Raw genomic sequence first — 10,322 nt, 5'->3', positions numbered from 1 at the left:
ACACTTTAAGCTGGGTACCAGGATGACCACTGTATATTTAGAATTCTGGGGACCAGGTCATGTTATTGATTCATACTAAACAGACTGCTTACTGAAGCCTCCATCCAATTGTGTGATGAGGTAGTTTGGCTCCAGAGCCTGTATGCCTAACCATTCCTGCTGCTGCATCTGTGAAAATAAATATAAACGGACTCACAGATACATAAGCAAATGCTATCCTGTGCAAGAGAGACATCTTTTTATTTTTGTAATTTTTGAGATTACTATGCAAGTACATCTCTCCCCTTCTTCCAACCTCTTCCATATACCCTTCCCCTACTGTCTTTCAAATTCATTAGCTTCCTTTCTAATTAATTGTTATTGCATGCATATATGTATATATACATATACATTCCTAAACATAACATAATCAGTCTGCATGTTTTCAAGACTGACCAGTAGGTACTAGACAACCAATTGGTGTGCTCTTCCCTGGGGACAATCTGAAGGAAGAATCTTTAAGATGGGGTCCGAACTGGCAAGAAGGACAACTTTTCATGGTGTGGGAAAGGATGACAGTGTGGTAGGGGTGCGGCGGGAGAGGCAGGCAGGGCCTTTGTACATGGGGACCTGGGTTACAGTGACTGAACCAGTTCAGAACCTGTTGAATTGTTGCTCCAGCATCCTGCTTAGTTATACCCACCTTGTCCACACAGACACTGAGCCACGAAAGGTTTCCTTCTTCTCCTACAAGATCCAAGAATACTCCTTCACACTCCAAGCAACGTGATGCAGTCCTCACCACTAGCGTTCACACACATCAAGCCTGGTGGACGTGCAGCCACAGTCGAGAACCCATGAGATCTCTGTCCTGCTTACATGATCCTGGCCCCATCACAGCCCATCTTACTTTTCATTTCCATAGGGTCTGCTGCTGCTGTATAACACTGCCTTATTTCTAAAGCTGAGCCACTGAGATACTAAGTGGGGACACTTTGACCTAGGGAGCAGTCACTCCTTCTGGCACCCCCTCCCACCTCTCTCACTCCTATGGGGCCCCTGTGAGCTGCACCCACCTCGGAGCATTTGGCTTCAGTTCCTAACGGCGCCCCTGGCTGCTCTCTCAGCTCTCAGAAGCCCCTGCTGGTTTGACCCCATCAAGTTCTACTTACCCGAGTGTTATACAGCCCGTCCCTTAATTACACACTCAATCAGTTTCTCCCCAGCTCAACAATTTGTGGTCTCTGAGCATCCCCAGCTGCTTTCCAGACGTGGCTCCCCCGGCTGAGCTTTGGCTGCCTCTGATGCTCTGACTGGGTTTCTGAGGCCATGATGCCAGAGTTGAAAGCCTAGCTGCTATTTCACACCCTATTTCCTTCCAAATTAATTCTCTGATGAATACTGTCCTTTGCAGTGACTCAGTGCAGGCCATTTCCTTACATCTTTCCCTCACCTTTAAGACTTTTAATCTCTCCCAAATCCATATTTCTCTCTGAGAAGCCTACCCAGAAAAAAATAATAATAAAAAGCCCTGTTTGCCTATCAAAATATAGAAAACAGTTCTATTAGTGCCACCCAACCTCAGCATAGTTCTGCTGGCATAATTATGCCATATCTCTGATATCAAATTATGTACTAGCCTTCTTCAAAACTGGTGCCCTGTGGAGCAACCCACTGTTTGTGCATATAATAGCTGCTAAGTTCTGGGTTCTTTTAACCCCAAATTCAACATGATGTGGATTCCAAATTTGTATTTGAACAACTAGCACGTTCCAAATACTTCCATAGTAATTTTGCCTAACACCTGCCCACCTCTCCCAGGCCTTGACACACAGCATCGTCACCCCCTCACAGCACACAGCAGAAGCCTTGCAGTGCTTCGACAGTTGCCCCAGGGCCAGGGAAAGACTAGGTCAGGTCCCAGATGGTCAACCCCAAGCAAGGTGGGTGTGTGGCTCGTGCAATCCCAGCACACTGTAACACAGTCACAGAAATAGTACCTGCTAGTGGCCTGCCAGTGACCACAGGGGCCTCAAGACTCAGGCGGGCAGGGAGGGCAGGCAGACTTCACTGGAACAACAGGAGTGAGGCCTTTGTGGTCATACAGCGCTCCTCATCTTAGGCAGAGCTTCCCATACCTAACCCATGTGACCCTTAGACAATACTAAGAGGGAGAAATCACGTTAGATCCCCTTTACAAGTGAAGTTCTAGAAATATTTTTGTTTGTATAGTATATTTGTGGTGCTAGGGATCAAGCTCCAGGCCTTTTTTTTTTTTGTGCTAAGCAGTGCTCCACAAGTGAGCCACACCCCAGCTCTATACAGTTGCTCAGCAGGAGATTAACTGACCTGTCCAAAAGTAAGCCAACAGTACAGAGGGGAGGACTTTAACCCAGCGTGACAGGGCTCCAAGGTCAGCCTCGTCCAGTTCTCGGGCCTTAGATAAGCGTCTGCGTCATAAAGATTGATTGTGCCCCACCCCCATTTCTTCAGGGTAAGGCACGTCTCAAAAACCAGGTAGGGAAAAGGGAGAAATGAGACGGGCAGCTTTTTGTTGGGAGAATGCCTTTCAGTTCTCTGCAGCCAGCCTTTGGCAGAATCGGGGTTCTTGAGGCAGGCTGGGTTGCAGAGTTCCTTGGCCACTAGAGGGCAGGGCCTGAACAGAGCGCAAAGCCAGTTCCCCAGGGATCGCCCTCCCAGCCAGCTGGACGGGGCCTCAAGCGTTTGCCCAGCATCGCCAGGACACACCACTCCAGCAGCTCTCCCTCCCAACGCTATCCCCAGCATGTAGCAAACACAGCCGTAGGCACTTTTTTTTTTTTTTTTTTTTGCAAGCCCTATTCTCACAGGCCTCCTTTGAGGCTTTTTGAGGTGTCTAGGACGTGTCCCCAAAAGATTCTAGCTTAGTAAGGTGCCAAGCACCACCTTTTAAAAAGGCTGGAATTCAGGTTTCTTAGAGTTTCTCAGTTTCTTAGAAGGACACCTGGTCCTGGTGCTTTGAGGACCACAGTGAGCAGGATGGGTGCTCTGCTCCCCCTCTCTGGGTTGAGCTCTATTTCCTTGCTGTCTGCCTAGAAGTTCCCTTTTCACTTCCCAGGAGAAAGCGTTACGGGAATCTGCACACAGCAGAAGCAGAGGCTAGGCTCATCCAGCATTTATTCCATGAACTTGCAGAACAGGGTTCCATAGGGCAAGCCTTGACTGAGGCCCTCAGAAAGTTCTAGCAGTGGGTCCCAGATGGAGTTACAGCCCCCTGGCTCAAGCCGAGCTCTGAGAGGAGGCAGGAGGAGCTGAGAAGGGGAAGGAAGCCTAGGGGGCCCTTTGCTTTGCCACTCTTGAGCAAGCCATCTTTAGGATTTCTTTAGCTCCTTTCTTGGACTCCCAGAGAAAGGAGTTCGGATGGGGGGCCAAGGGAGGAGCTATAAAGTTCCTTCATACCCATCTTTCCCCCTCCACACGTAGGCCAAATTGTCTGGTGGGCCAACAGCCATGCTCCTTTCTCGTAGATAGGAAAACACAAGCGCATAGCAGTTACATGACTTGCCTGGGTCACACCAGCTCTGAGGGAGGGAGTCTGGATGTGAGTGTACCCGCAGGGTTGCTGCCTGGGGAGGCCTGCAGAAGGCTGGTGGGACTCAGGAGAGGAAACCCTCACAGGTGAAAATGTAGTGGAAAGCAGGGAGAAATGGAGAAAAGGCATTTGGGGAACTGTTTGCTCATGAGAGGCTCACAAGTGAAACGTACTTATGAGGAATAAATAGTAATTATGCGTCTCAATTGCCGTTTGAACCCAGGGAGAGCCAGCCTCGGTGTTTTCCTTTGCTCCGGGCTTCCCCCTAGTGGTGAACAGGGGAGCATGCACACAAGGAGACATTGCCGTTCAGAACATTTTTGCTGAAGTCCAGGCTACACCAACCCCTGCAGCCGTCTTTAGACTACAATAGCATGCAAGACCCATAATGAGTAACCAACGTCCAACGTGGAAGTGGCCAACAGAAACAGATGAGCAAGGATTGGGCAGCCAAAGGCAACAAGGTGCAGGGTCAGGGGGAGGAATGTGTGCCGAAAAAAAAGAGGTCAGAAAAGTAGAATTTTCTTTTCTTTAAATATAGTTCTTGGGGCTGGAAGGGTGTTGTGGTGGGGCTAAAGGCAGTTGCTGCCAAGCCTGACGACATGAATTTGCTTCCCACATGGTGGAAGGAGAAAACCCGTTCCAGCGAGTTGTCCTCTGACCTCCATATGCATACTGCATCAAACGCTCACCTACCCGTGCATGTGAAATAGACAAATGCAATAATTTCAGTATATGTACATATCTTCCTGGCCAGGGAGGTGTGTGAGGAACAGGGATGGAAAGGTTAGGCCTCCGAACATGAGGGGAAACAAATGACTGAAACATTAGGAAGCCACAACAGTGACTTAGAGGGCTGAACATGAGCTCAGGAAAGTAGTGACAGAAAGGAGGGACCTGCCACTCAAACCTCAAATATCTGAGCAGGTGTGTTAGGTGTCACCCTACTGCTGGGGACACCTGAGTGGACGAGACGGTGAACCTGCCTTCATAAGAGCTTACATTCTAGTCAGGGGGGTAAGTACATGAATTCATGAATCTGAGGCAGCAAGCCCTAACAAATGCTGTGGGGGACAGTATTTCTGACACGGGCTGCAAGAGAAATTCATTTCCTTAGCGCTGGGGCATTTCCTTAGTGAGGGGCGTGGCAGGGGTGGCCTCTCAAGACCTCGCTCCTTAACTCACAGAGAGCAGTCTTATTATGTGGGTCCATGGAATCCCCTCTGTTCAGTGCCCCGATTTCCTATAAGGATGCAGTCATATTGGGTCAGAACTCACCCATGTGACTTCACTGACTTGATGGCGTCTTTAATCTGTCTGAAAGGAGAGGGCCTCACACATCAAATAGGAACGTTTGGAGGACCTAAGAAGCCCATGATACAAAGTGACAGACTGTAGCAAAGACTCAAAAAGTAGAGAGGTGAGGGGCGGGTGTGTTGTTCACACAGGGTAATGTGGTAGCCTTCCTGAGAAGGCAGTGAACCGAGACCTGAGTGAAGAGTGAGATCTACCCACATGGATGCCAGGACAACCATCCCAGGAAGAAAACAGGCAGCCTGTGCAAAGTGACTGCAGTAACGGCAAGGCTCTAGGCATCTTGGCACACTCATGTTCAAGAGCAGCAACAAAGGCCAGGGGTTAGGGAAAGGTGAAGGTCTAAGAGTACAAACGTTTAGTCAGGGAGCATAAGTCATAATGATCTCCTGCACAGCATGCTGACCATGATTAAATGTGTTTGTTAGCATATGGGCCTGCTAACCTGCCTCTAAGGACCTAGCAACCTCTGACGTCATCACCTGCCTCATCCAGGTGTATCACTGATGAAAACGACCCACCAGCCTCTTATGCTGTTTCCTTCCCCCCTCTCTTTCTCTCCCTCCCCCTCTCTCTTTCTCCCCCCCCCCCATCATGGGCACCCTCCCCTTTTCTCCCCATTCCCATAATAAATCTCCTTTCCTACCATTGCATGGCATCTTTATCATTACTGTAGACTGTTCTGGACTTTTATAATGGAATGTCACTAATGAGGTAATTTTAAAAGAAGATGCATCTCACGTAGTTCAAGACACTGGGACATCCAAGATCAAGATGCCAGCAGGCCAGAGTCTGGCTGTCTGCTTCTAAGATGGTGACATGTGCATCCTTGAGAAAAGGGACACTGTGTCACCATATGGAAGAACAGGGGACAGAACTGCTCCCGAAAGCTCTTTTCTCAGTGCCACTCATTGATTGATCCATGAAACAGAGTTGCTATGACCCAGACACCTGCCATTAGGCCACGTGCCCCAGCACTTTTACACTAGGGGCTAGGGTTCCACATAAAATTTGGACAGGAAAATGCATCCAAGTCACAGCAACTCTGTTCTCCTAAAAGTATGGATTTTACTTTTCACACAAAAAATGACCAAGGTGGTTATGTTACCGGTAATTAGCTTGATTTAATAATTTCATACTGTAGATATGTATCAAATATTATATTTTGCTTTATAAACAGTCATTACTCATCAATTTCAAATGAAATCAAAAAATTACTTGGGGAGGAGGGGAGGAATAAGCAAGAAGGCGGGACATTCCAGGGCCTCAAGGACCATTACAATGACTGGCACTTACTTTGAGTTGAGAACCAGAGAATTTTGGGGGAAAGAAAATCAGGATTAGATTGTTTTTAAAAGCAGCACTTGTGTTGGGATAGACTGAGGAAGAAGGGCAGAAATGCAGGACTAAAGGTTAGGAGGCCTTGGCAGGAGCCCAGGTCAGTGGGTGGTGATAAGCAACAAAGGGTGTAGCATGAAGAGTCAAGAGAATTCACCGGTGATGCAGTGGGTGCAGGCTATGGAACCCTCAAATGCCTTGGCCCAAGCAACTCAGTGAATGGTGACTTAGCTAGATGAGGTACCTGTGGGAGGGGGACATAGAAAAGAGTGCTTCAGAACTGAAAGTTTATTGTGAGCCATGGGCAGTCTCATGCCTATGAAATTTTTAATATTTAAATTTAGTATCTAGTACATAGCGGGACTTTTGCAGATCTGTCAGTGATAAAATAATGACACGGAGTCCACTAATACAGTTTAAGGCTTAGGCCTTTGCTGGGCAGCCTCCAGTTAGCTTTCTAGCATAACCTGACTGGTGCCTCCATGTGGCTAGCTCTACCTTTCTCCTCCCGAGTCCATCCATTCCCCTGTGTTTGCAGGCAAATCTCGAGCATTTTCCTTCTCCCAGTGTCCCCCTCTCTCACTCAGAAGTCCCATCTTCCACTTCCTGTCCAAATATTGGCCATCAGCTCTTTATTATAGCCAATCAGTAGTGAGACCATCTCTGGTACATTCTAAATTGCCTTAGGCCAGTGAGGAAGAATGAACATTTACAAAATAGAAAACCAGGTGACAGGCCATAGGAATATCCTGCCAGCACTTAGCTCTCTATTGGTAGCAACCAACAATTGAATATACAGAGACACACCTTCACTTCACACAGTGTATCCCAACACAAGTATCTAATTTAATATAAAATTAATAAAACAATTTAATACCTAAACTGAGGTGCTACTGAGTAAAAAGAAGTGAGACCGAAATTCAGTCTTGTTGAAGTATAATTTTATTGTGCAATTGATATTTAAAATTACAGAACTGCTTGAAGTCACCAGGGAGTGACAGCAGGAGAAGAGGTAGAAAAAAAAAAGGTCCAAAAACGAAGTCAAGACACTCTTAACACTTAAAGATCAGGAAAGGGGGAATTCAGCAAAACCAGACATGGTGAAAAGTGGAGGAAATAAGAATACCCTAGAGCCCAGGGGCAGTGGCAGCCTTTCATCCAGCACTTGAGGCAGAGGCATGCAGATCTCTGTGAGTTCGAGGCCAGCTTGGTTTACAAAGCAGATTCCAGGGCAGTCAGAGCTATACAGAGAAACCCTGTCTCAAATGCGAGAGAGAGAGAGAGAGAGAGAGAGAGAGAGAGAGAGAGAGAGAGTCAGACAGACAGACAGACAGAGACACAGAGAAAGAGAGACAGAGAGCACCCTCGAAGCCAAATGAAGAAACTGAAAATTGCCTGTTGCATTTGCCAGAGAGGTCACTGATGATTTTGACGAGGGCTGTGTCCATGGAGTGTGAGAGTGAATCCCTAATAAGAATCAGAGATGGCAAGTATTTTGAATAGCCTTGCTAGAAAGAAAAATGGCATAGCTGAAAGATGGGGAGAAATTCTAAGACAGGAGATTTTATAGCTTATTTGTATGCTAATGGGAACACGGGGTGGGAAAAGAACACTGTGGAGAAAGCAAAGCCGGAAGGCTGTCCTGGGATGGAAGTAACAGGAGGAAGAAGGGAGAGAGGGAGGGGCTGAGGGAGGAAGGGATGGGCTGCAATTCAACTAGGCTAGATTTGCTGTAAGATATGGACATTTCTTGGTTTTGCTTTCTTAGCGAAATAAGGTTTGCATCACGCAGCGGGGGAGGAAGGACAGGACATGGAAGACAAGATGGAGAAATGGGCGGGTAGCACAACGGAACTGAACACAGGGCCATGTGTGAGGAAACACCATCAGGCTTCTGGTCAGCCTTCCAGTGAGGGCCTGGTGGGAGAGAAGCCTGTGTACAGGACAGTCTGAAGGCCAGAATGCTAGGCTTGGGCTCTGCATCTCAGCAGCTGTCACGCAGACAGCAGGGAGGAGGGAGGCTCTCCTGTTGGCTGCTCTGTCTTAGGTGGTGGTTTGAAAGCACCACATATTTAAAACCAATTCTGGCAAAGAATGAGAATGCTGACAAAGAAACAGGGTCACCAGCAGCAGCAGCAGGAGCAGCAGCAACAGCCATTTATGAATATCCAATTAAAGGTGAAACTCTTGCCACTTGGCTACGTCCCTACCTTTTTATTATTACCCGTGTATATTCTTTATATTATAGTAATAGGCTTCATAAATATTTTCATTTAATCATACATTTGTCTCTGCTTACTCCATTTCCTTTTCCTATATAGTCTTCTACTTTCATGTCATCAATCTTTAGATCTATATTAACATGTAAATACATCTATTCTAAGACTCACATACAAAAAAACATCCATCTTTCTGAATCTGGCTTATTTTATTTGATAGAATGATCTACAGTTCAATTCATTTTTCTGCAAACACCATTACTTTGTTCTTTAGAAGTCTGAATAAAACTATTGTGTATGCATGCCACATTTTCCTGATCCATTCCTCAACTGATGGACATTTACTTGTGGTTCATTGAGAATAGTACCAATGAGAATAGTACCACAGTGGGAAAATGGATGCACAGGTGTCTCTGTGTGGTGTGCTTCAGGAGGGAATGGATGTCCAGGTGTCTCTGTGTGGTTGCCTCAGGAGGGAACAGATGCACAGGTGTCTCTGTGTGGTGTGCTTCAGGGGGAACAGATGCACAGGTGTCTCTGTATGGTGTGCCTCAGGGGGGAATGGATGTCCAGGTGTCTCTGTGTGGTGTGCTTCAGGGGGAATGGATGCACAGGTGTCTCTGTGTGGTGTGCCTCAGGGGGGAATGGATGCACAGGTGTCTCTGTGTGGTGTGCTTCAGGGGGGAATGGATGCACAAGTGTCTTTGTGTGGTTGCCTCAGGGGGGAATGGATGCACAGGTGTCTCAGTGTGGTGTGCCTCAGGGGGGAATGGATGCACAGGTGTCTCTGTGTGGCGTGCCTCAGGGGGGAACAGATGCACAGGTGTCTCTGTGTGGTGTGCCTCAGGGGGGAACGGATGCACAGGTGTCTCTGTGTGGTTGCCTCAGGGGGGAATGGATGCACAGGTGTCTCTGTGTGGTGTGCCTCAGGGGGAACAGATGCACAGGTGTCTCTGTGTGGTGTGCCTCAGGGGGAACAGATGCACAGGTGTCTCTGTGTGGTGTGCCTCAGGGGGTAATGGATGCACAGGTGTCTCTGTGTGGTTGCCTCAGGGGGGAACGGATGCACAGGTGTCTCTGTGTGGTGTGCCTCAGGGGGAACAGATGCACAGGTGTCTGTGTGTGGTTGCCTCAGGGGGGAACGGATGCACAGGTGTCTGTGTGTGGTTTCCTCAGGAGGGAACAGATGCACAGGTGTCTCTGTGTGGTGTGCTTCAGGGGGAACAGATGCACAGGTGTCTCTGTATGGTGTGCCTCAGGGGGGAATGGATGTCCAGGTGTCTCTGTGTGGTGTGCTTCAGGGGGAATGGATGCACAGGTGTCTCTGTGTGGTGTGTCTCAGGGGGGAATGGATGCACAGGTGTCTCTGTGTGGTGTGCTTCAGGGGGGAATGGATGCACAAGTGTCTCTGTGTGGTTGCCTCAGGGGGGAATGGATGCACAGGTGTCTCTGTGTGGTGTGCCTCAGGGGGGAACGGATGCACAGGTGTCTCTGTGTGGCGTGCCTCAGGGGGGAACGGATGCACAGGTGTCTCTGTGTGGTGTGCCTCAGGGGGGAACGGATGCACAGGTGTCTCTGTGTGGTGTGCCTCAGGGGGAACAGATGCACAGGTGTCTCTGTGTGGTGTGCCTCAGGGGGAACAGATGCACAGGTGTCTCTGTGTGGTGTGCCTCAGGGGGTAATGGATGCACAGGTGTCTCTGTGTGGTTGCCTCAGGGGGGAACGGATGCACAGGTGTCTCTGTGTGGTGTGCCTCAGGGGGGAACGGATGCACAGGTGTCTGTGTGGTGTGCCTCAGGGGGAACAGATGCACAGGTGTCTGTGTGTGGTTGCCTCAGGGGGGAACGGATGCACAGGTGTCTGTGTGTGGTTTCCTCAGGGGGGAACGGATGCACAGGTGT

General features: G+C 48.5%; 1 long non-coding RNA gene across 1 annotated transcript; it reads left to right on the top strand.

Annotated features, from left to right (window-relative positions):
- Positions 1-2,461: 2,461 nt before the first annotated feature.
- Positions 2,462-5,410, top strand: LOC311582847. The gene is made up of 3 exons (XR_014774273.1): positions 2,462-2,496; positions 3,774-4,014; positions 5,293-5,410. It is a non-coding gene; the product is annotated as an uncharacterized lncRNA (long non-coding RNA).
- Positions 5,411-10,322: the final 4,912 nt, after the last annotated feature.

This window comes from Acomys minous (assembly GCF_964271855.1).
Source record: "Acomys minous genome assembly, chromosome: 14".
Classification (NCBI taxonomy): Eukaryota; Metazoa; Chordata; class Mammalia; order Rodentia; family Muridae; genus Acomys; species Acomys minous.
The sequence above is the reverse complement of the archived record's forward strand: the minus strand, read 5'-3'. Positions and strand labels throughout refer to the sequence as shown.